This window comes from Nicotiana tabacum, chromosome 17, assembly GCF_000715075.1.
Source record: "Nicotiana tabacum cultivar K326 chromosome 17, ASM71507v2, whole genome shotgun sequence".
NCBI lineage: Eukaryota > Viridiplantae > Streptophyta > Magnoliopsida > Solanales > Solanaceae > Nicotiana > Nicotiana tabacum.
Window position 1 is genome coordinate 15,192,183 of NC_134096.1, and position 27,492 is coordinate 15,219,674.

Sequence of the window (27,492 nt, forward strand, 5' to 3'; positions counted from 1 at the left end):
ATAAATAGGGGAGGTGCTGTCCGTTTCATCGTAAAATAGGTTGTGGTCGATACATAATAGTTACGACGCTTAAACGATAATGATAGTGTCATTTGTCTTATTGTAGACTAAGGAGTCGTGACATTTGCATAGCTTGAGGTTGGGCAGTATATACAAGGTATGTGAGGATATCCCCTTCATTCTTTTTCACGACTCCAATTGTACATAATGTAATGAACGAGCTCCCAAAGATACTCTACTCTTAGAAGCTAGCAGTACTTACATTGCTGCCCTTCTTATGAAACGATTGATATTGATGCTACTTCTCTTATTCTTATATTATCAATGTTGTTGGTAGTTCCTGATTCTTATAAGATTCTTGATGAAGAGTTAATCCTAATAACGTGTACGAAGGATACCAACCTTATGTCACTCCGAAAGGTTCAAAATATGATTCCAATGAGTCCAGCATGCATCATATATATGTATCTATTTTACTCTACCGAGCCGTGCTATAGTCGGCCGGGCACGGCACCTATTGTGCAACCACTAATCAGTTGGGTTTTACCGAGCTTCACGTGGCCGGGTACGATTCTACCAAGCCCTATGATGGCCGGGTACGTTTTACCGAGCCTATTATGGCCGGGTACGATATGATGATGGTGATGCCCACAAAGGCGTATGTTTTAAAAGTTTATGTATATATATGTATGTATCATGTATTTCATGTCAGTAGCCCTCAGAGGTACCTAGATGTCACAGGTTGTATATTCTCTATCCCTGTTTACATTACTGTTCTTACTTATGCTTTCTTGCCTCACATACTCAGTACTTTATTCGTACTGACGTCCTTTTTATTTGTGGACGCTGCATGTCGTGCTGCAGGTCCTGATAGACAGGTAGACGTAGCTCCCCCACCATAGTAGGCTTTCCAGTTCAGTGGTTATTGGCGAGATCCCTTCTCCAGACTTGCCGTGGTCTTGGTATGCATTTTTGTTATAGACATTATGGGTATGTCGGGGCCCTGTTCCAGCAATGTTGTAGCACTTATGTTCCTTTAGAGGCTCATAGACAGGTGTCGACTTATGTATGGTTTAGAATGCCTTTTCAGTTGATTGTTGTTGTATAGTCTTTCATGGCATCATGATAGCTCGTACCTTATATATAGTTTCTTGACAGTCTTGTCATCCTATGTTATGTATGTTCATGACATTATCTTTCATTGTTGGATGTTCATGATCCATGTCTACTATTTATATTGATCTTGTCGGCCCTTAAAGATAATAAGGAAGGTTAGATAAAATGTACGTTGGTGCTCGGCAAGTATGGCCCGGGTGCTAGTCATGACCCTCCAGTTGGGTCGTGACAAACTTGGTATCAGAGCAAGTCTGTCCTAGGGGATGTCTATGAGCCATGTCTAGTAGAGTTTTGATTATGGATGTGTAGCGCGCCACATTTATAATCAGGAGGCTACGTGACATCTAGGGTTGTTACCTTTTTCCTGAATCTAGATCGTGCGTAGAGTTGAGTAGTAAGTGTTCATATCTAATATTCACCTTGTTTTCTTTCAGCGATGCCTTCGACTAGGAAGCAAGCAATTAGTAAACAGCTTGACACAGCTGTGGGAGAGGGTAACATTCAGGTGCCTCCAGCCAGAGCAGGCCAAAGTGAGGCTCAGAGTGAGATGCCGTCTCATACCTCTCTGTCCCCTCCAGAGGATATTAGGAGGCACCCAGTATATCCAGTTCATCCGTCTAGCACTACAGACCACGATTTGCGCATTGCGGTGCAATTATTGACTAGCTTGGTAGCTGCTCAGGCTCAAAGGCAGAATACCGGTGCTGCTGATAAACCGGTTAGTGCGAGAGTTCGTGATTTTATTAATCTAGACCCTCAAGTGTTTACCGGATCAGACCCCAAAGAGGACCCACAAACATTTATTGATCAGATATATCGTACATTGCGGGTTATGCATGCTAGTGATACGGAGGCAGTAGAGTTGGCTTCTTATCGGTTACGGGATTTAGCAGTTTTCTGGTATGATAGTTGGGAGAGATCTAGGGGTCCGAACGCTCCTCCAGCCGTGTGGAAGGAATTTTCTAAGGCCTTTCTTCGTCACTACTTGCCAATTGAGATACGACGAGCTAGAGCTGATAAGTTCTTGAACCTTCGACAGGGTAATATGAGTGTACGAGAGTATAGTATACAGTTTGATTCTTTAGCAAGGTATGCTCCCCATATGGTGTCCGAGATGAGTGATAGGGTGCATCTGTTCGTGAATGGGTTGGGACCACATCTGATAAATGAGTGCACAACAACCTCCTTGGTAGAGGGCATGGATATTTCCCGTATTCAGGCTTATGCCCAGACCCTAGAGGATCGTAAGCGCCAGCAAAGGGCAAATAGGGAGCAGGATAGGGGCCAGCATAAGAGGGCGAGATTTGCAGGGTATTATGATGAGTTCAGAGGCAGTATCAGGCCCCAATCTTCGAGGAGTTAGGTGCCACCTGTAGCTAGTGCTCCTCCAAAGTTTTAGAGGCCTCGGTATGATCGATTTACCTATTCTGGTTCAGGTCAGAGTTTGAGGGCATCAGGCTCACAATTTCATAGAGATACTAGTCAGACGAGACCCCCAACACCTCGTTGTGATCAGTTCAGCAAGACCCACTTTGGACTGTGCCGTCGAGGTTCCGATGCGTGCTATTCTTGTAGACAGCGTGGCCATATGATGCGGGATTGTCCTAACAGAGGAGGTGGTGGTATGGCTCAACCGGCTAGATCTGTGTCTGGTTCTTCCTCATCTGTTCGACCTCCAGCACAAGGTTTTCAACAGTCGACATGTCGTGGTAGAGGTAGAGGTTCAGTGCCGAGTTCGAGTGGTGCTCAAAATCGAACCTATGCTCTAGTAGGTCGACAAGATCTCGAGTCATCTCCGGATGTTGTTACAGGTATATTGTCTGTGTTTTCTTATGATGTATATGCGCTAATTGATCCAGGATCTACCTTATCATATGTTACACCCTTTGTGGCTAATAAGTTTGGCATTGAACCTGAATTGATAAGTAAACCACTTGCGGTATCCACTCCGATAGGAGATTCTGTGATTGCTAGAAGCGTATATAAAGGTTGCACTGTGATGATTTGTAGTCGTCAAACCTCGGCAAATTTATTTGAGTTAGAAATGGTTGATTTCGATGTGATAATGGGAATGGACTGATTGGCCTCATGCTATGCAAATGTTGACTGTCGTACGAAGATGGTTAGGTTTCAGTTTCCTTGTGAACCCGCCATTGAATGGAAGGGGAACATTGCTACGCCGAAAGGTAGGTTTATTTCCTATCTTAAGGCAAGAAAGATGATCTCAAAAGGTTACATTTATCATCTTGTTCGCGTTAGGGATGCGGAGGCGAAGCCGCCTACTCTACAATTAATCCCCGTGGTCAATGAATTTCCAGATGTTTTCCCAGATGAACTCCCAGGCATTCCTCCTGAAAGGGAGATTGAGTTTAGCATTGATGCATTGCCTGACACTCAACCGATGTCTATCCCTCCATACAGGATGGCCCCGGCAGAGTTGCGAGAGTTGAAGGCACAGTTGAAGGACTTGCTGGATAAGGGTTTCATTAGGCCTAGCACTTCACCTTGGGGTGCGCCAGTGTTGTTCGTGCGGAAGAAAGATGGGTCGTTAAGGATGTGTATCGATTATCGAAAGTTGAATAAGTTTACAATAAAGAACAAGTATCCACTTCCAAGAATTGATGACCTGTTTGACCAACTCCAGGGTGCCAAGTATTTATCCAAGATTGACTTGCGTTCAGGGTATCATCAGGTGAGGGTTAAGGAGAAGGATATTCCAAAGACGGCCTTCCGGACAAGATATGGGCATTTTGAGTACTTGGTGATGTCGTTCGGGCTAACAAATGCCCCAGCAGCTTTTATGGATCTCATGAATAGTGTATTCAGGCCCTATCTTGATGTGTTCGTGATCGTATTCATTGATGACATTCTGGTGTATTCTCGTTCGGAGGCGGAACATGCGGGCCACTTGCGGATAGTATTACAGACCCTTCAGGATCATAAGTTATATGCTAAGCTCTCTAAATGTGAATTCTGGCTGAACTCAGTAGCATTCCTTGGCCATGTGATATCTGATGAGGGTATTAGTGTCGACACTCAGAAGATCGATGCAGTGAAGAATTGGCCGAGACCTACAACACCGTCAGAAGTCCGCAGCTTCTTGGGGCTAGCAGGATATTATAGGCGGTTTGTAGAAGGGTTTTCCTCTATATCAGCACCATTGACTAAGTTAACACAGAAAGCTACCAAGTTCTAGTGGTCTGATGCTTGTGAACATAGTTTTCAAGAGCTAAAGAATCGATTGACATCCGCGCCAGTGCTCACTCTCCCAGAAGGAACAGAAGGTTATGTGGTATATTGTGATGCCTCAGGTATAGGTTTGGGGTGCGTATTGATGCAACGTGGAAAGGTGATTGCTTATGCATCAAGACAATTGAAGAAGCATGAAAAGAATTACCCGACTCATGATTTGGAATTGGCTGCAGTAATATATGCTTTGAAGATATGGCGGCACTACTTATACGGCGTCCATGTTGACATCTACACAGATCACAAGAGTTTACAATACATCTTCAAGCATAAGGAGTTGAATTTGAGGCAGCGTAGGTGGCTTGAATTACTGAAAGACTACGATGTCGAGATATTGTACCATCCCGGTAAAGCTAATGTTGTGGCAGACGCTCTCAACCGTAAGTCATTGGGAAGCTTAATACATATTGAGGCAGGTAGACAAGGGTTGACCAAAGAGCTTCACCAGTTGGCCAATATGAGAATCAGATTGTTGGACTCTGATGACAGAGGTGTTACTGTACAAAATACAGCAGAATCATCTTTGGTAGCCGAGGTAAAAGCACGGCAATATGAATATCCTACCTTAGTAAGATTGAGAGAGGGAATTCAGCAGTGTAAGATTACAACTTTCAAGATCGGAGGAGATGGGACACTGAGATACCAGGGCCGATTATATGTACCTAGTGTGGCAGGGTTGCGAGAGAAGATTATGATTGAGATTCACCAGTCCCGATATTCTATCCATCCTGGCTCGACAAAGATGTATCATGACGTTAAGGAGCAGTATTGGTGGGATAACATGAAGAAGTCTATTGCAAAATTTGTAGCCCAGTGTCCTAATTGTCAACAAGTAAAGATCGAGCATCAGAAACCTAGTGGATTGATTCAGAATATAGAGATTCCGACCTGGAAATGGGAGGTGATTAATATGGACTTCATTATTGGATTACCTCGCTCTTATCATAAGTTTGACTCCATCTGGGTGATAGTTGATCGACTTACAAAATCTGCCCATTTTCTGCTAGTTAAGACAACTTACACGGCTGAAGATTATGCAAAGTTGTATATCAAGGAGATTGTTAGGCTTCATGGTGTGCCAGTATCTATTATATCAGACCGAGGAGCTCAATTTACGGCTAACTTTTGGAGGTCTTTTCAGAAGGGTTTAGGCACACAAGTAAATCTCAGCACTGCATTCCATCCGTAGACTGACGGACAGGCTGAACGTACCATCCAGACGCTTGAAGATATGATACTAGCATGTGTTCTAGATTTCAAGGGGAATTGGGATGACCATCTGGCACTTATAGAATTTTCCTACAATAATAGCTACCATTCCAGTATTAAAATGGCCCCGTATGAGGCACTGTATGTGAGGAGATGTAGATCACCAGTTGGATGGTTCGAAGTCGGTGAGACAGAATTATATGGGCCAGATTTGATTCACCAAGCCATTGAGAAGGTGAAAGTGATTCAAGAGCGACTGAGGATGGCAAAAAGCAGGCAAAAGTCTTATTCCGACGTCCGACGTCATGATCTAGAATTTGAGGTTGGTGATTGGGTTTTCCTGAAGATCTCGCCGATGAAGGGTGTTATGCGTTTTGGGAAGAAGGGTAAGTTGAGTCCGCGGTATATTGGGCCGTACAAAATTCTTCGACGAATTGGACAGGTTGCTTACGAGTTAGAATTGCCATCTAAATTGGAATTTGTCTACCCGGTATTCCATGTATCTATGTTGAGGAAATGTATTGGAGACCCTTCTCGGGTCGTCCCTATCAAATATGTACAAGTTACAAAGGATATATCATATGATGAAGTGCCAGTGGCTATATTAGATCGACAAGTCCGCAAGCTGAGAACAAAGGATATAGCTTCCGTAAAAGTGTTATGGAGGAACAATAATATAGAAGAAATGACATGGGAAGCAGAAGAGGAGATGAAGTCTAAATACCCTTACCTATTCCAGAGTGAAGATAACGAGGATGCCGGGGGAAAGAAGGACGCATTATAAGGTGAAACGGCTCTATGAGGTAAGCAATAGCTTGTGAATACTCTTTTTTTAATACAAAATGGTGATATGCAGATAATGTACATATCCATAATGCTTTGTATAGTCTTGTAAGGCCATAGGTTGGGTTTAACTGCTTGCAAGTTTGGCTAGTGTCCATTTTATAGGGGAAACTCAGCCGGAAATCTCCGTCGGAATCCACGATGAGTTAGACACCCCATAAACCCTTACATTCGAGGACGAATATTCCTAAGGGGGAGAGGGTGTTACAACCCAAATTCGCATACCATAGATTATGCCGTAAGTTAGTCGACGTAAATCCAAGAAGATATTATCTTTGAGATGATAAGAAGTTAATCCTATAGGTCTTAAACGATACAAAGGTGTATAAGAGTGGTTAACAAGTATTTGAAGTTAAACGAATCAAGGATGTTGTAACCCGTATTTTCGGGTAACACTAGAGGTGATTAATTGTCCCAATAGGTCTTGTTTTAATGTATTTTAATCATATAATATCCGCATCATAAGTCTTGAAGTCAAGCGAGTTATGAAACAAAAGTCGATAAAAGTTGTCGCAACTTAGGTTTATAATTTTACTTAAACTTTAGGTCAAATGTTACTGCATTTTTCTCCCAATGTGCTTGGATTATGGGGTGATCTACCTATAAAATTTAAGATCTATGAGTCTAGTTTCCAACGCATTAAACCTTTCATCGATACGATCTCGGAATAGAGAGATATTCGCGTTTTCGCGCGAGTGCGCCAAGCTGCTCTCTATGGGGCCCACAAAGGCGGTTTAAGACATATGGACATATATAAGATACCTCAACCCCGTTTTAAGTCATTATGTTTCAGTATATTCAGACCTTATAACCCTAAAAACAGTCTCTCAAGGTTCTCTCATGATCCAAGACCGAAACAAAGGGCAAACAACACAAATCAAATGTCGGGAATCCCGTGGCGCTAGTAAGTTTCTTGTTCTTCTTGTTGTTGCTGATTTTTGTGTTGTTCCAGCTCGTGTGGGAGGTTGTTTTAAGTTTTTTATGTCCTGTAAATACACCTTCAAGTTTTTAATATCAACCCTAGGTGATTTCAAGTCTTCTAAAGTAATTCTAGTGCCGAAAAACCCGAATTAATTGCTAGTTTCGCTTCCTTGTTCTTGTGGCAGAATTGAAGGGATATTTCGTGGAAAATTAAGGTCAAATTGGAGTTGTTCTTTCTGTTTAAAGGTAAGGAACCTCTTACTCTATATATATTTAAGATTATCCAAGTTGCAGCTAAGTCGTTGAAGCTAGAACTTGTGAAATATATATCGAAAGGCTTGGTAGTAATGTTGTTGGTTGGTGGACTGTTTTGGAGGCTCAATATGATTATTAATGATGTTGTTTGGGCTGTTTGGTTATTGTATTGACTTGTGTTAAGTCATATAAATAGGGGATGTGCTGTCCGTTTCATCGTAAAATAGGTTGTGGTCGATACATAATAGTTACGACGCTTAAACTATAATGATAGTGTCATTTGTCTTATTGTAGACAAAGGAGTCGTGACATTTGCATAGCTTGAGGTTGGGCAGTATATACAAGGTATGTGAGGCTATCCCCTTCATTCTTTTTCACGACTCCAATTGTACATAATGTAATGAACGAGCTCCCAAAGATACTCTACTCTTAGAAGCTAGCAGTACTTACATTGCTGCCCTTCTTATGAAACGATTGATATTGATGCTACTTCTCTTATTCTTATATTATAAATGTTGTTGGTAGTTCCTGATTCTTATAAGATTCTTGATGAAGAGTTAATCCTAATAACGTGTACGAAGGATACCAACCTTATGTCACTCCGAAAGGTTCAAAATGTGATTCCAATGAGTCCAGCATGCATAATATATATGTATCTATTTTACTCTATCGAGCCGCGCTATAGTCGGCCGGGTACGACACCTATTGTGCAACCACTAATCAGTTGGGTTTTACCGAGCTCCACGTGGCCGGGTATGATTCTACCGAGCCCTATGATGGCCGGGTACGTTTTACCGAGCCTATTATGGCCGGGTACGATATGATGATGGTGATGCCCACAAAGGCGTATGTTTTAAAAGTTTATGTATATATATGTATGTATCATGTATTTCATGTCAGTAGCCCTCAGAGGTACCCAGATGTCACAGGTTGTATATTCTCTATCCCTGTTTACATTACTGTTCTTACTTATGCTTTCTTGCCTCACATACTCAGTACTTTATTCGTACTGACGTCCTTTTTATTTGTGGATGCTGCATGTCGTGCTGCAGGTCCTGATAGACAGGTAGACGTAGCTCCCCCACCACAGTAGGCTGTCCAGTTCAGCGGTTATTGGCGAGATCCCTTCTCCGGACTTGCCGTGGTCTTGGTATGCATTTTTGTTATAGACATTATGGGTATGTCGGGGCCCTGTTCCGGCAATGTTGTAGCACTTATGTTCCTTTAGAGGCTCATAGACAGGTGTCGACTTATGTATGGTTTAGAATGCCTTTTCGGCTGATTTTTGTTGTATAGTCTTTCATGGCATCATGATAGCTCGTACCTTATATATAGTTTCTTGACAGTCTTGTCGTCCCATGTTATGTATGTTCATGACATTATCTTTCATTGTTGGATGTTCATGATCCATGTCTACTATTTATATTGATCTTGTCGGCCCTTAAAGATAATAAAGAAGGTTAGATAAAATGTACGTTGGTGCTCGGCAAGTATGGCCCGGGTGCTAGTCATGAACCTCCAGTTGGGTCGTGACAATTCAGGTGGACCCGAAGAAGATAGATGTGGTGCAGAGTTGGCCCAGACCGTCCTCAGCCATGGAGATTAGGAGCTTCCTTGGTTTGGCGGGGTATTACCATCGCTTTGTGGAGGGATTTTCATCTATTGCATCGCCCTTGACCAAATTGACCCAAAAGGGTGCTCCATTCAGGTGGTCGGATGAATGTGAGGAGAGCTTTCAGAAGCTCAAGACTGCTTTGACTATAGTTCCTTTGTTAGTTCTGCCATCAGCTTCAGGTTCTTACACCGTGTATTGTGATGCCTTGAGGATAGGCATTGGTTGTGTTTTGATGTAGGAGGGTAGGGTGATTGCCTATGCCTCGCACCAGTTAAAGACCCATGAGAAGAACTATCCTGTCCATGATCTTGAGTTAGCAGCCATTGTTCACGCCTTGAAGATTTGGCGTCATTATTTGTATGGGGTTCATTGTGAGATCTATACTGATCACCGGAGTCTGCATCATCTTTTCAAGCAGAAGGATCTTAATTTTCATCAGCGGAGATGGTTGGAGCTTCTTAAGGACTATGATATCACTATCCTGTACCATCTGAGGAAGGCCAATGTGATGGCCGATGCTTTGAGTCGCCGGGTTGAGAGTTTGGGGAGTTTAGCATATCTTCCAGCAGTAGAGAGACCTTTGGCATTGGATGTTCAGGCCTTAGCGGGCCAGCTTGTCAGATTGGATATTTTCGAGCCTAGTCGGATATTGTCTTGTGTGGTCTCCAGGTCTTCTCTTTATGATCGTATCAGGGAGCGTAGGTATGTTGACCCCCACTTGCTCATTCTTCAGGACAGGGTTCGGAGAGGTGATGCTAGGGATATGACTATTGGTGATGACGGCGTGCTGAAAATACAGGGCCGGATATGTGTGCCTAATGTAGATGGGCTTCGAGAATTGATTCTTGAGGAGGCCCACAACTTGCAGTATTCCATCCATCCGGGTGCCGCGAAGATGTACTAGGATTTGAGGCAGCACTATTGGTGGAGGCGAATGAAGAAGGATATAGTTGGGTTTGTGGCTCGGTGTCTCAACTGTCAGCAGGTTAAGTATGAGCATCAGAGACCGGGTGGCTTGCTTCATAGATTAGAGATCCCAGAGTGGAAGTGGGAGAGGATCACCATGGAATTTGTAGTTGGGCTCCCACAGACTTCGAGGAAGTTCGATGTTATTTGGGTTATTGTGGATCGGCTGACTAAGTCCGCGCACTTTATTCCAGTTGGTACTACTTACTCTTCAGAGCGGTTGGCTGAGATTTACATCCGAGAGATCATTTGCCTGCATGGTGTCCCAGTTTCTATCATTTCATATAGGGGTACTCAGTTCACATCGCAGTTTTGGAGGGCCGTGCAGCGAGAGTTGGGTACTCAGGTTGAGTTGAGCATATGTTTTCACCCTCAGATGGACGGGCAGCCCGAGCGCACTATTCAGATATTGGAGGATATGTTGCATGCTTGTGTCATTGACTTTGGGGGTTCATGGGACCAGTTTCTGCCACTCGTGGAATTTTCATATAGCAATAGTTATCAGTCGAGAATTCAGATGGCTCCGTACGAGGCTTTATATAGGAGGAGGTGTAGATCTCCGGTTGGATGGTTTGAGCTGGGTGAGGCTAGGCTCTTAGGTACAGACTTGGTCTAGGACGCATTAGATAAAGTGAAATTGATTCAGGAGCGGCTTCGCACGACGCAGTCTAGGCAGAGAGCTACGTGGATAGGAAGGCCCGTGATGTGTTTTGTTTGGTTGGGGAGAAGGTTTTGCTGAAGGTATCACCCATGAAGGGTGTTATGAGGTTTGTAAATAAGGGCAAGTTGAGCCTCCAGTTCATTGGGCCTTTTGAGGTGCTTCAAAGGATAGGGGAGGCGGCTTATAAGCTTGCCTTGCCACCCAGCTTGTCGCGTGTGCGTCCAGTGTTTCATGTTTTCATGCTCCGTAAGTATATTGGATATCCTTCCCATGTTTTGGATTTCAGCACGGTTCAGTTGGAGGGTGATATGACTTATGATGTGGAGCCGATGGCCATTTTGGATCGGCAGGTTCGAAGGTTGAGGTCAAAGGATATAGCTTCAGTGAAGGTGCAATGGAGAGGTCAGCCTGTGGAGGAGGCCACCTGGGAGACTGAGCGGGATATGCAGAGAAGATATCCACTCCTATTCGAGACTCCAGGTATGTTTCTAGACCCGTTCGAGGACAAACGAATGTTTAAGAGGGGGAAGATGTAACGACCCGGCCGGTCGTTTCGAGAGTTATATCCCCGTTTTCCCCATTTTCACTTCTTTTTGTGTTATTCATCTATATTATATTATATCGGGTTAGTTGGTTCGGGACTGGAGTAGAAACTTAAGTTGAAAAAGTCAACTGGATATTGACCTATGTGTAAACGATCCTAGATTTGAATTCTGATGGTTCCGTTAGCTCCGTTAGGTGATTTTGGACTTAGGAGTGCGTCCAGAATGTGATTTGGAGGTTTATGGTAGAATTAAGCTTGAATTGGCGAAGTTGGAAATTTGGCAATTTTGGTCGGCAGTGGAAAATTTGATATCAGGGTCGCAATGGAATTTCGGAAGTTGGAGTAGGTTCGTAGTGTCATTTTTGACGTGTGTACAAAATTTGAGGTTATTCGGACATGGTTTGGTTAGTTTCGGCATCAGTTGCCGAATTTGGAAATTTAGAAGTTCTTAGGCTTGAATCCGAGGGTAATTTGGTGTTTAGATGTTGTTTTGCGTGATTCAAAGATTTGACTAAGTTGGTATGTTGATATATGACTTGCTGGTATTTTTGGTTGAGGTCCCGAGGGCCTCGGGGTGATTCTGGGTGGTTAACAGATTTGTCGAAGTTGGAAAATGCAGCTGAAGCTGCTGCCACTGTTATTTTCGCACCTGCGGAAGAAAGAGTCGCAGGTGCGAGGCCGGTGGTACGCGTGTGGAGTTCGCAGGTGCGGGAAATGCTGGGATAGGCAGGATCTATAGGTGCAAGTTGGAGGTCGCATCTGCGAGCCCGAAGGTGCAAAACTTGGGGTGCAGATGCGGAAAGGGGGATGCTGGGCAGGCTTCGCAGAAGCGGAAGAAGCGTGCAGGTGCGCCTTCGCAGGCGCGGGGTTTTGGGCCGCAGATGCGGAAGATGGGCTCCTAAGTAAGTTCTGCACCTGCGATGGATTTTTCCGCAGGTGCAGTGGCGCAGAAGCATGAAAGTTTCCGCAGGTGCAAAAAATCTGGGCAAAAACCATATATAGAACCCTTCGCGAATTTTGGTGCATTCTTCACCATTTCTATTCGATTTTGGAGCTTTTGGGAGAGATTTGAAGAGGGAATCAAGGGAGTTTTCATTGAGGTAAGTTACTTGAGCCCTAATACCCGTATATATGGTGATTTTCAGTTGTTTAATCATGTAATTAGTGAAAATGAGGGGTTAGGGCTTGGAAGTTTTGGAGAGTAATTTAAGGATTTGAAGGACCAAACGATGTCGAATTTTGATGAATTTGGTATGGTTAGGCTCGTGAGTGAATGAGCTTTCTAGTTTTGTAATTTTTTTTGGATTTTTAGACGTAGGCCCGGAGGCCGGGTTTGAGCCAATTTCGGGTTTTGGTCTAATTTTGTAGCTTTTCTTGTGGAATTCATTCCATTAGCACGTATTGATGGTATTGTACTGATTGTGAATAGATTCAGAGCATTTGGAGGCCGATTCCAGAGTCAAGAGCATTGCGGGGTAGAGATTTGACACGTTCGAGGTACGCGCATGCTAGGTGACAGGCGTGTGGGCATGCACTGTTGGGGATTGTGACTTGGTCCGTCCTGTAGCATTGTAAAGTTGCATATTTTGTGGAAATTATACGATACTTAAATGTTTTAGAAAGAGTTTCTATAAATTGGGCTTAATGCCATGTTTGAGCCTTGTGCCAGTGTTGTTTGGACCCTTAGGGACCTTTTCTTACTATTCTCTCATTATTTTCGATTGAAAATCTATACTCAGTCATGGTTATACTTGTTTACTGCATAACTCAGTTTTATGACTATATTTTGATGCATATAAATGTTGTTTTGGGCCGAATGCCCTGTTTTTACTGAAATGCCCGAGTGGCTTGAGAGGTTTATGATTGAGTGAGGCCGAGGGACTGATTTGTGAGGATATTTATGGGATCGGGCTGCACACCGCAGCATGTTGCATATTTATGGGATCGGGATACACGCCGCAGCATGTTTGATATCGGACGAGGGACTGAGTGATTTATGCCATGATTTGGCTTGATATATCGCTTGAGCTGAAGGAGCCCCTCTGGAGTCTGTACACACCCTAGTGAGCGCAGGTACCTACTGAGTGCGAGTGCCGAGTGTCGAGTGCTGAGTGACTGGGAGGCATGAGTGATTGTGAGGTATGCCCGAGTAGCAAGAGTGATTGTGAGGTATGCCCGAGTGGCAAGAGTGATTGCGAGGTTTGCCCGAGGGGCTGTTTATGATTTCTTCATTTTTGCTTACCTTTGTATTTTTCCTCTGTTTGAAAACTGTTGAAAAATATCTTTAAATGATTTTTACTGGGACTGGATTTTAACGAGATGTTTTGATTCAAATCCTGATTTTAAAAGCATGTGGTATTTTACTGAAATTTCCCGATATGAACGTTATATGCTTTATTGCTCGTCACTACTGCTCAGTCTTTATTTATTGTTGTTACTTACTGAGTTTGCGTACTCATGTTACTCCCTGCACCTTGTGTGCAGATTCAGGTGTAGCTGGATACGGTAGCGGTTATTAATTGTTCTGGTTGCAGATTTTTCTTGGAAATAACAAGGTAGCTGTTTGGGGATCGCAACCCCTGCTCTTCTCCCTCTTATCTTCCTCTAGTTGTATTTAGCTATTTTCCAGGCGGAGTTAGCCTTGATATTGTTAGACAGATTGTAGTAGATGCTCATGACTAGTGACACCCCGATGTCGGGCTTTTCCTTCCGCACTTTTATTTTGATTGGAACTCCTTTACGAAGGTTTTTGTGTTAAATAACATTGAAATTATCTTTGAAATGAAAATATCGGTTTGTTTTGGAAATGAGTCGGCTTTCCTAGTTCTACGATAGGCGCCATCACGACAGGGGTTAGTTTGGGTCGTGACATAATGCCTCCAAATCTTCAGCGCATGAACAATGGCTGCCAATTCTAAGTCATGAACAAGATAGTTCTTCTTGTGAACTTTCAATTGTTGCGACGCATATGCAATCATCCTGCTATCTTGCATTAATACTGCACCAAGCCCAATGTGAGATGCATCACAATATACTGTATACGATCCTGAACCTATGTGTAATACCAACACTGCCGCCTTAGTCAAAGCAGTCTTGAGCTTCTGAAAGCTAAACTCACACTCGTCTGACCATCGGAATGGGACACCCTTCTAGGTTAGTCTGGTCAATGGGCTTGCTATAGATGAAAACCCTTCCACGAACCGACAATAGTAACCTGCCAAACCCAGGAAACTCCGGATCTCTGTAACTGAAGTAGGTCTAGGCCAATTCTGAACAGCCTCTATTTTCTTAAGATCCACCTTTATGCCTTATGCCGATACAACATGCCCCGAAAAGGCAACTGAACCTAACCAAAACTAACATTTTGAAAATTTGGCATATAACTGGTTATTCTTCAAAGTTTGAAGCACACTCCGAAGATGCTGCTCATGCTCCTCTCGACTGCTGGAGTAAATCAAGATATCATCAATTAATACAACCCACAAAAGAATCCAAATAGGGCTTGAACACCCGATTCATCAAATCCATAAATGTTGCAGGGGCATTTGTCAACCCAAATGATATCACTAGGAATTCGTAATGCCCATATCGAGTCCGAAAAGCTGTCTTAGGGACATCAAATGCCCTAATCTTTAGCTGATGGTAACCAGACCTCAAATCGATCTTCGAAAATACCTTGGCACCCTGAAGCTGATCAAATAAGTCATCAATTCTTGGCAGCGGATATTTGTTTTTGATAGTGTCCTTATTCAACTATCGATAATCTATACACATCCGCATAGAGCCATCTTTATTCTTTACAAATAGTACTGGAGCACCCCAAGGAGAGACACTAGGTCTAATGAATCCTTGATCAAGCAAGTCTTGTAACTGCTTATTTAATTCTTTCAACCCCAACGGGGCCATATGGTATGGTGGGATAGAAATGGGCTTAGTGCCCGGAGCCAAATCAATACAGAAGTCAATATCTCTCTCGGGTGGCATTCCCGACAAATCTGCAGGAAATACTTTTGGAAATTCACGAACAATTGGTACTGAGTCCATAGAAGGAACATCCGTACTGGGATCGCAAATATAAGCCAAATAGGCTAGACACCCTTTCTCGACCATATGCCGAGCTTTCATATAAGAAATAACCTTGCTGGCAGAATGACCAGGAGTTCCTTTCAACTCTAACCGAGGTAACCCTGACATGGCTAGGGTCACTGTCTTGGCATGACAATCCAATATAGCATGATAAGGTGACAACCAATACATACCCAAGATGATATCAAAATCTACCATATCAAGAAGTAGAAGATCCACACTAGTCTCAAGATTACAAATAGTAACCACACATGAACGATATACATGATCTACTACAACAGAGTCTCCCACCGGTGTAGATACACACACAAAAGCACTTAGAGAATCACAAGGCACAACCAAATATGAAGCAAAATAGGAGGACACATAGGAATAAGTAGATCCTGGATAAAATAGAACTGAAGTATCTCTATGGCAAACTGGAATAATACCTATGATCACAACATCATATGACTCGGCCTCAGGCCTAGCTGGAAAAGCATAAAATTAGGGCTGGGCCCCACCACTCTAAACCGTGTCCCTGGGACGACCTCTAACTGACTGTCATCCACCTCTAACAGCCTGACCTCCACCTCTAATGGCCTGACCTCCACTTCTCATGGCCTGACCTCCACCTCTAGCTGCTTGACCCCTACCTCTAGCTGGCTGAGCAGGCGGTGAAGCAACCGGTGCCGATATGATGGCACATGAATCCTGTCGAGATCTGTTACTCGCTAACTTAGGGCAATACCTCCTGATGGGACCAATGTTCCCACACTCATAACACCTATCCGGATGCCGTGGCTGCTAAAGCTGAAGCTGACCCAAATGGGCTGGATAACCACTGTAGTAACTCTGGAGTGGCGGTGCACTGATACGAGCTGATTGGGCACTGAATGCTGGCTGCCTAGAGTAAGGCATTATAGGACCGTGACTCCCTGAAGCACAGGGCGATGCATGAAGTGCTGAATGAAATGGTCTGGGAGGATGACCCCTACCAAATTTACCCCTGCCTCTAGACGAGGCACCACCGAAACCACCAAACTGACGAGGCCTCTTATCAGACCTCTGCCCTCTCTCTTGTGCAAGAACCATCTCGATCCTCCTCGCGACATTAGCAGCTGCCTGAAATTAAATTTCACTTCCGGTCTCTTTGGCCATTTGAAGCCTGATAGGGTGAGTGAGTCCCTCAATAAACCTCCTCACTCTCTCTCCCTCAGTAGGTAGTAAAAGGAGAGAATGACGGGCCAAATCCACAAAACGGGACTCATACTGAGTAACAGTCATACTGCCCTGCTGTAGACGCTCAAATTGCTTGTGAAATTCCTCTCTCTGTGTGATAGTGAGGAATTTCTCCAAAAATAGCTGAGAGAACTGCTCCCAGGAAAGTGCAGGCGATCCAACTGGTCAGGTCAATGTATAATCTCTCCACCACCTCTTGGCGGAACCCGTCATCTGAAATACAGCAAAATCAACCCCATTGGTCTCAACTATACCCATGTTCCGTAGCACCTCGTGACAGCGTTCAATATAATCCTGTGGGTCCTCAGAAGGTGTACCACTGAAGTGAACTGGAAAGAGCTTAGTAAACTTATACAGTCTCAATAAGGCCTCAAAAGACATGGCGGGCCTATCACCAGTCTGTGCCGCAACAATTGGCTAAACTACCCCAACTGGCGGGACTGCTGGAGCTTGATTATGGGGAGCCATATGCTCCGGAGCGGGAGTAGTGGGAGTTTGTTCCCCCCCAGCCTGTGAGACGGCTGGTGCCACTGGAAATGTACCATTATGGGCCACTCCCTCCATAAGACTTACCAAACGGACTAGAGCGTCCTGAAGTACTCGAGTGGCTATGAATCCTTCCGGGACTTGAACTGGTCCAACCGGTACATTCTGAACTGGAACCTCCTCCTGAAGGTGCACCTGAGGTTCTTCAACAGGTGCAGCTGCTCTACTAAGCTTGCTCGTGGCTCGTGAGACCTATGCAACCTAGTGCTCTGATACCAACTGTCACGACCTGAAATTCCCACCTTCGGACCGTGATGGCGCCTAACATTTCACTTGCTAGGCAAGCCAACGTTAGAATAAAATTATCATTTTTTAAAACAATTTCTAAAATTTATTAATAAAAAAGAACAAATGCGGAAGTAAAGTCTGAAATGTAGTAAATAATACAACAACAACCCAGTAAAATCCCACTAATGGGGTCTGGGGAGGGTAGTGTGTACGCAGACCTTACCCCTACCCCAAAGGAGTAGAGATGTTGTTTCCGAAAGACCCTAAGCTCAAGAAAACAAAAAGACAAAAGGACAAAAGGAGACAATATTAGTATCACCACAATAATCATAGGAAAAATAGGAACACCATGAAATATAGAAGAAAGATGCAAAGCAAAAGCGATAGCTAGTAAATAGGACATGCACTGAAAAGCGAAGTAGTAAAACACAACATTATCACTAGCTATCTTAGACAAAAATCCTACCTGGCTAGTCCCACAATGGTACGAAGTAAGTCAAGACTCAACTACATCCTAACCTACAACTCTAATACTCGACCTCCACATCTTCCTATCAAGTGTCATGTCCTCGAAAATCTGGAGCCTCGCCATATCCTGTCTGATCACCTCTCCCCAATACTTCTTAGGCCGCCCTCTACCTGGTGTCACAAGTGCACGATCTTCTAGAATAATACAAATAAAGGTCTGAATAAAATAAAACTGTCTGAAAATAAACACACAACTAAAGTAAAATAGACGGGGACTTCAAAAGTGCGGACGTCATGCAGTTATACCTCAAGTCTCCTCTAGGTAGCTGATATCCGAGCAAGTCTACGGTACGCCACTGGGACCAACTCCGAAATCTGCACAAGAAGTGCAGAGTGTAGTATCAGTACAACTGACCCCATGTACTGGTAAGGGCTGAGCCTAACCTCAACGAAGTAGTGACGAGGCTAAGGCGGGTCACTTACATTAACCTGTACGCAATATTAGTAACACCAACAAATCATAGAAATAAATCAGGTAACTCATTTATAATAATTGAAGCCAATTCAACAGTCGTAACCAATTATCATTTCCATCAAATCTGTTGCAGCGTGCAACCCGCTCTCACAACATAATCACATTCAATTCTGTTGCAGCGTGCAACCCGCTCTCCCAATATATTCCTTTTAATCAAGTCTGTCATATATTTATTTCAATTAAGTATATATAGACTTTTAAATAAGTCTGTTGCGGCGTGCAATCCGATCCCCTAATATTGACTTTTTAATAAGTCTATTGCAGCGTGCAATCCGACCCCCCAATATTGACTTTTAATAAGTCTGTTGCGGCGTGTAACCCGATCCTCCAATATGGACTTTTTAATAAGTCTGTTGCGGCGTGCAACCCGATCCTCCAATATGGACTTTTTAATAAGTCTGTTGCGGCGTGCAACCTAAACCTCCAATATGGACTTTTTAATAAGTCTGTTGCGGCGTGAAACCCGATCCTCCAATATATCCATTTCAATCAATTTTGTTGCGGCGTGCAACCCGATCCTCCAATATATCAATTTACCTATTCTTATAGAAGAAATTTTTCTAATAAATGCAACAATTAATATAAAATTATAAGACAACAAGCATACACTAATTATGATTTAATTATGAAACAAACAATGACAAATAGCAAATTATTATGAAAATCAGGGAGAAAATAGGCAGTTTAATATTTAATATGCTAAATGTCAAATAGCAATTAAAACACATAATTCAAATAGCATGTAACAATTAATGCATGAATTCAAGAATTAATATTTGACAAAGAATAGGAGAGAAACAATTATTATAATAATTAATTTATGATTTAAAATAATTTATGATTTTTCAAGTAAGCAGGAAAACAATTAATTTGACGACGTATAGACACTCGTTACCTCGCTTATACGTCGTTCACATGCATTTCACATAACAAATAATTTAAGGGTTCTATTCCCTCAAGTTAAGGTTAACCACGACACTTACCTCGCTTTGCAAATTCCAATCAATTACTCGACCACAACTTTTCCTTTTAAATTTATCTCCAAAAGCTTCAAATCTATTCACAAACAATTCGATATACTCAATATAAATCATAAGAATTAGTTCCATATGAATTTACTAATTTTTTGGATAAAAATCTAAATTCATTTAAATATTCGACAGTGGGACCCACGTCTCAAATCCTGAAAAACTCACAAAATCCGAACACCCGTTCCGCTACGAGTTCAACCATACAAAAATTATCCAATTTTGATATCAAATGGACCTTCAAATCTTAAATTCTCGTTTTTGGAAGATTTTATAAAAATCTGATTTTTGTTCTCTAGATTCACGGATTCATGATGTAAATGAGTATGGAATCATGAAATATAATCAATATAGGATAAGGAACACTTACCCCAAGAATTATACTCTTAATCACCCATCATTACCCAAACTCGAAATTGAAGATTAGGGGTTAGAACCGTACCTCTTTGATGAAGAACTTGAGGAATTTCTTGTTGGTTTTCAAGGCTTGGACAAGAATTTGATGAACAAGACACTTTATCTACTTCCTCTCTCTAGAACATTCTCACTTCTCTCTAAAATCATCAGATAAATGCCCCAAAATAAACCTCAAAGCCTATTTATCAAAATGGGGTCGGGTTATGAAAATAAAAAAATTACCCCTCCGAAAATAGGTATGCGGTCGCATAATGGACCGCACAATTGGTGTGCGGGTCGTAAAATGATCGCATAAATCGGTGCCCAGAACTGGGCTATTCTGAACCATTTTGCGACCAGTTTGTGGTCGCATAACCATTTTGCGATCGCATAATGGTCGCAGAATCGCATTTTGTTAGCCTTTGGTAATTTGGTCCTAACTTTTGGTAGGAGTATCCAAATGATGAACGGTTTGAAGAGTTAGAAACTAAACTCAAATATCTTTCATTTGATAGGTAATAGACCATACAAAATTTCGTTTCATGAGAGTTATGCTCATTTGAAGTTAGCTCTTGTGCGAACTCACTTGAAACTTTAATCTTATGAAATTACCAACTTCTATATTCGACGACGAAACCTCTCGAATCAAGTCCGATTGACCTCAAATTTTGTACACAAGTCATAAATGATATAACGGAGCTATAAAAATTTTGGAACTGGATTCCGACTCCGACATCAAAAAGTCAACCCCGTGGTCAAACTTGAAAATCTTTAGCCTTTAAATTACTAGTTTTCGTTAAATGGTCATAACTTGAGTTAGGGACCTTCAAATTAAATTACGGGCATATGCCCAAGTACCAAATCACTATACGGACCTAACGGAACTATCAAAATACTGATCCGGGTTCGTTTGCTCAAAATGTTGACTAAAATCAACTCAGTTGAATTTTAAGGCTCTATTTTACATTTTAATCCATCTTTCACATAAAAACTTTCCAAAAAATTTTACGGCCTGTGCACGCAAGTCGAGAAATAATAAAATATTACTTTTTGAAGTCTTAAAACACATAATTACTTATTAAATTTAAAAATGACATTTTGGGTCATCACATAAGACCACCACTTTTATTAATGCAGAACTTGAAGATCATGAGTAAGATTGCGTATATGAATTTACTTTGTTATATATTTTAACAAGATTACTTATCGCTATCTGATTAAGTTGTTATATAAATTATGCAGGAGGAATAATATCTCGGCAACATTTTGGGGAGAATTCGTAGACCAGATCTTGCCACATTTATCCAGCCACCCCATCAGCCAGTCATAGTTGTTATGCAGCTGATAAAAGCTCACAAATTTCAAGGTATTTCTATTGTCTTGATGACATGGGAATTTATTTTACGTTAACTTTTTGGTTCATAAACTAAAGTTATATATAGGCAAATATTCTGTGCGTAATACTTGGCATGCCTCAAAGCTCTTGATTAACCCGAATTTTTCTCAAGCTGTTGATTTTAAGTCCAGGTTAGTTATTTGATAAATTAAGTGTATGTGGATACTAAAAATATAATTGTTTATTGTTAAAACTAATACAACCTTGCGTAAATACAGATTGGCAAGTGTGAATGAAGCTAACTCTTTCAGGATTAGTCAAATACCTTCTCAGCGTAGTTATTCTGTTTCTGATGAGTTGGCTACTGGAACTGTAGAAGTTAAAATTATTAGAGAATTGGTCGACTGCGTGGAGGTGACTAATCTATTAAACTCCTTTAGTACTGAACTTATGTTAAGTTGTGTATTTATAACACTGTTACATCTAAAATACTATTTGTTTTCCTAAATGTGCACATCTATATTTTTTAGAATCCCTGTTGCATAAGTTTATGAGCACTACACAATCTGAATATAGAAATATCAAAGATAGAAAGTCAAGAATTATCCCTTCAACTCCAGAAGGAAAACATTCTGTAGTTGTTAAAAGAATTTAACCTCATACATTCAATAACTCATTTAATGTGCACCTTTTGACCAAGCAGATTAAACAAGACCTGACCTCAAGTATATCTTGCATTTTAGTCACATGGGCCAGACAAACAAGAATAGATGAATGAGATCACAACATAACTGGAAGTTGGAAAATCTCAATACACTTTTTTAAGATCTCCTGTGCCAAGCTTATTCCCCTTCTACAAATTCTCCCAAACTTATATAGCAAGCACAGAAATATTATAGAACAAAACGAGCAGCAATAATCTAGAGCCGGGGAGATAATTCAGCACCCTATATTAACTATCAGAAAAAAATAAATGAGTGCCCTATATTAAAAACTGAAACAAGAATGTGAAGGAATATAGACAGACCTGTCTGGCCATAAGCAAAACATGTTGCTTTTGTGCGCTGAAAGATGGTAGGAATAATTGGTTGCACAGTAGGTCGATAAACCTGCAAAATATTGCTTAAGGTACAACCATGATAGGAAACTGAAAACCAACACATTAAGCTGGAAATGCTTTACATATGAAAGAACAGAAGTATGAGATAGTAGAGGAAAGCGATGATAAAATACCACTCCTTGAAAAGTAAAAAGCTAAAGGTAGTTCAAATAAATTTTTGACATAATCTCTGAACAAACACATAAATCAGTTGTCTTTGTGATTAGTATTTTCATTTGTAAGATGAAACAATACCACATCATTTGTAACATGTTCATCTAGGACGACATCAAAACAGAACTCATGTTTCTCCACATCTAGGACAATCAAATTTGCTAGATACATTGCTACAACTTTACTTCTTTTCAGGAAGGACACATTTGGATTGTTGCGACTGTAGTGAATCTGCTACTTGAAAAAGAATGGTCATATTTGGGGTGCAAGAGATGCTCGAAGAAGGTTGATAAAATTGGAAGTAAATTCCACTGCAAGAAATGTGACCGCCTTGATAGTTCTGCCACTCATAGGTTTGATAAGCTTCTCTATTTACTTAAAAAATTAAATAAAACTAAATTTTCAATTTCTTATTCTAAACGTATTTTTCAGGTACAAGCTTCAAGTGCAAGTAATGGATCGCACTGGTTTTATATCTTTGTTGCTTTGGGATCGTGAAGCAACAAACCTCATTGGGAAGTCTGCTAATGAGTTAAATGAAAGTTCAATTGAGATATGTTTTTTTATTTTAATTGTTAGTATATTTTTTCAATAAACGTAAAAAGGTAAATATGGTATATTTGCAAAATTATAGTAAAAATTCTAGACATCAAAAACACCCTTAAAACATATTAGAACTGACCATTTGTTATATCACTCAAAAGGAAGAACTCTATTATTGTTTTTGATACCATTCCTACCAGAATGAAAAGCAGGCTAACGATTTAAGGGATGGTTTAGTAGTTGTACTTTTTATTTGAATTTTTTGTGTTTTAGCACTTCTAACACTAATCCGGTCTTAGACTTCTGGTGCTATTGATGAGTGTTCTTATCCAGTGGAGTTGTATGATATTCTTGACAAAAAAATCCTGTTTAAAGTGACTGTTAAGAGCTCCAACATTAAAGTGCATGCGGAAGTTTATAATGTTGTTAAGATCAGCGAGGACGATAACCTTATACAACAATATAGTCAATCTCCACAAGATGATACATTCACTGTATGTGATCGTTACTCAAATACTTCATAATATACCAATTTTTCTTTTGATTTTATATAAGGGATTATCAAGTTTAAATTAATTATGTTATTATTTTCTTAATAGGATCCTGATTTTGAGTGTGAACAACACACTGATGCAGACACAACTTTCAAGGTAACTAATTCAAACTTTGCCTGTATAGCTTCTTATATACAATATGGTTTTGATAATTTATTTTTCCTTTGTAGGATTCAATGGCTGATAATGAGATGACTTATCCTGCAAAGACCCATGCCAAAAAGATAAGTACAGACATCTCCGTACAATAAGTACAGACCCATGTGATTCTGCAAGAAAATCTTCTCCTTGCATTCAGAACGGAAGATGTACCAAGCATTTTCCGAAAAGGTTTGTTGAGTCAACAACAATTGATGAAGAGGGTTATCTTGTTTATAGGCGAAGGGATAATGGTAGAACTATCAAAAAGGATGGTATTGACTTGGATAGTAGGTATGTGGTGCCTCACAATAAGTTCTTATTACTTAAGTATGTTGCTCATATTAATGTGGAATGGTGCAATCGGTCAAGATCCATTAAGTACTTATTTAAGTATATTAACAAAGGAAATGACCGTGTTACTGTTGCTTTTTCTCAAAGTGTGCAAGAGGAAGATTCATCAAATATTGATGTAATAAATATGTATTATGATTGCCGATACATATCACCATGTGAAGCTGCGTGGAGAATAATCAAATTTCCAATTCACCATAGAGAACCTCCTGTGGAAAGATTATCATTTCATCTTCCAAATGAACAAAATTTTATATTCTCTGATGATGATCTAATTGATGATATTGTTAATAGACCAAGTGTAAGGGAATCAATGTTTTTAAGTTGGTTTGAGACAAATAAAACATTGCCAGAAGCAAGAGAATTGACTTATGCAGAATTCCCTCTTAAGTTTTGTTTGGAAGAAACAATTGAAAAGATGGGAGAAAAGAAGAACTTCAACATTTTCCATTGGAAGAATTTTCTTTGTTCTGCCTGGAACTGGCGAATTATATTATCTCAGATTGTTGTTGAATGTCATTAAAGGTCCAAAATCCTATGAGGATCTTAAAAGAATCAACAATCATAACCATCTCACTTTTAGAGATGCATGTTATGCACTTGGGTTATTGGATGATGATAAAGAATATGTGGATGCCATAAAGGAAGCAAGTAACTGAGGAATGCCATCATATCTTAGGCAATTATTTGCTATGTTATTGTTATCCAATTCGATGTCTCGGCCAGGAATATGTTTGGCAATCGACATGGCAATTATTATCGGAAGATATCCTCCATGAAGAAAGAGTATTGTTGAATAATCCAGGTACAAATATCAGCTTTCTATTTCCAAGTTATCAAATAATTTCTTTTTATATAATTTCAGTGTCTATATGAGGATATTAAGTAGTTATTTGTAGCATAATAACTAAATATAGTTATAAAGAGGATAAAAGGATAAAAATTACATGCATATATATCCTTATAGTTATTTTAGTGTACACGTGAGTATATAACCAGTCTAGCTCCAAGTATATTTAAAGGGTTAACATATTGAGTCTTTAATAACTCCACGACTAAATTTTGCACAAAATTTAAAACAAAATCTGCAAATTTTGAACGAAAATATAAACTTCTATATGAAACTCTTTGTATTTGATTTCTTTACTTAATTTTTTATAATTGATATTCTTTAATTTATGACCTTTATGTTTAAGATAATATGGAGTTTCGCGACATAGCATTCATAAGTTCTTTGTTGTGTAAATCATTATTATAAGCAAATAACCTAACTAAAAAGCTAAATTAAATATACCTTATTAGTGTAATCATGTAATATATTTTTTATATTATGGTTATTTAAATTCTATAATTCTTTTTGTTCTTTCAGAGGCAGAGCTAACAGATTGATGAATTGAAAAATCGTTGTTTACAAAAGTTGGAAAAAGTTTTGAAAAGCTGTGGAAGAAGTTTTCAGGATTTTCCAACAATGCCAAGACCTCTTTACAATGAAGAAGAAGTTGACCATAGCAATAGGTTAATCCTTGATGAATTGCGTTATAATCGTCGTTCTCTGTTAGAGGAACATCAACAATTATTAATGAATTTGACAGTTGAACAAAAGTCGGTCTATAACAAAATTATGAGGGCAGTGAATGAAGCCAAAGGTGGATTCTTCTTTTTGTATGGTTATGGAGGAACTGGAAAGACTATTATTTGGAAGACTCTGTCTTCTGGCATACGATCTAGAGGAGACATCGTGTTAATTATTGCATCAAGTGGAATTGCATCTCTTTTGTTACTGGGTGGTAGAACATCTCATTCGAGATTTGCAATCCCTCTCAATCCAACTAAAGATTCAACATGCAATATAAAACAAGGTAGTCCTCTAGCAAATTTGATTATAAAGACAAAGTTGATTATTTGGGATGAGGCACCGATGATGCATAAATATTGTTTTGAAGCTCTTGATCAAACTCTTAGAGATATTCTTAGATTTAAAGACACATCCAGTGCTGATAAACCTTTTGGAGGTAAAACAATTGTTCTTAGTGGCGACCTCAGACAAATTTTGCCTGTCATTGCTAAAGGATCTAGGCAAGATATTGTTAACGCTACTCTTAATTCTTCGTATTTGTGAACTCACTGTGAAGTCTTAAATCTAACAAAGAATATGAGGTTACAAAGAGATCAGTTAGATGCACATTTGGATGAGTTAAAAAAAATTTCTGAATGGATTTTGGCAATCGGTGATGGAAGGATTGGTAGTTCCATTGATGGCATTGAGAAAGTCCAAATCCCCGATGATTTTCTCATAAATAATTGTGATGATCCAATATCGACAATTGTTGAAAGTACATATCCAGATTTCTTTAGCCATTCCAGTGACATTGATTACCTCCAACAAAGAGCAATTCTTGCTCTGACTCTTGATATGGTTGAGTCGATCAATGAATATATGGTTTCACTCAATCATAGTCATGAGAAGACATATTTGAGTTCTGATACAGTTTGTATGTCTGATCATTCTTTTTCAGCTTTGGAGCACGTACATACACCCGAATTCCTAAACGGTATTAAATGTTCTGGAATTCCAAATCACTCTATCACTTTGAAGGTTGGTGTTCCTGTGATGTTGCTGAGAAATATAGACCAGCCATATGGATTGTGTAATGGTACGAGGTTGATCATCACAAGACTTGGAAATCGGGTTATTGAAGCCAAGGTTTTATCGGGTAATGTGGCTAGACAAAAAGTGTTTATCCCGAGAATGACGTTGACACCATCAGATGCAAGAATACCTTTTAAGTTCTAGTGAAGATAATTTCCAATTGTTGTATCTTTTGCCATGACAATTAATAAAAGTCAAGGCCAGTCATTGTCTCATGTGAGATTATTTTTGAAGAAGCCAGTATTTACTCATGGACAACTGTATGTTGCTCTTTCACGCGTGACAAGTAGAAAAGAGTTGAAGATTTTAGTTTACGATGATGAAGGCCAAATAACGAATGAAGCTAGAAACGTGGTGTATAAAGAAGTTTTCCGTAATTTAGTTTGAGATGAATCTAGACATGGTGGAATTATCAGGTATTTACAATATATTTTTCTGATTTCTATAATTGCTTTAGCCTTTGAGTAAATATTACTGTTGATTATATTTTCACCGTATAGTAGTTGTAATTGAATTTAAACGTGTAATTCTTTTTTAAACGTGTAATTCTTTTTAAAAGGAGTAGGTTTAACTGGTCTGACTCACCTGGATCTCTTTGGAGCTCATATAACAGATGCAGATACAAAGTATGTAACATGTACGTTGAAGCAGCCATTCCCTTTTCTAACTACATCTTAAATTTTCTTTCTTTTCACTTCTACCTTTCACCCCTCCCCCCATCTTTGGTGCGTATACATAGTTGACCACCCTTCGTCGA

General features: G+C 40.3%; 1 pseudogene; it reads left to right on the forward strand.

Annotated features, from left to right (window-relative positions):
• Positions 1-1,552: 1,552 nt before the first annotated feature.
• Positions 1,553-27,122, forward strand: LOC107822475 (uncharacterized; annotated as a pseudogene).
• Positions 27,123-27,492: the final 370 nt, after the last annotated feature.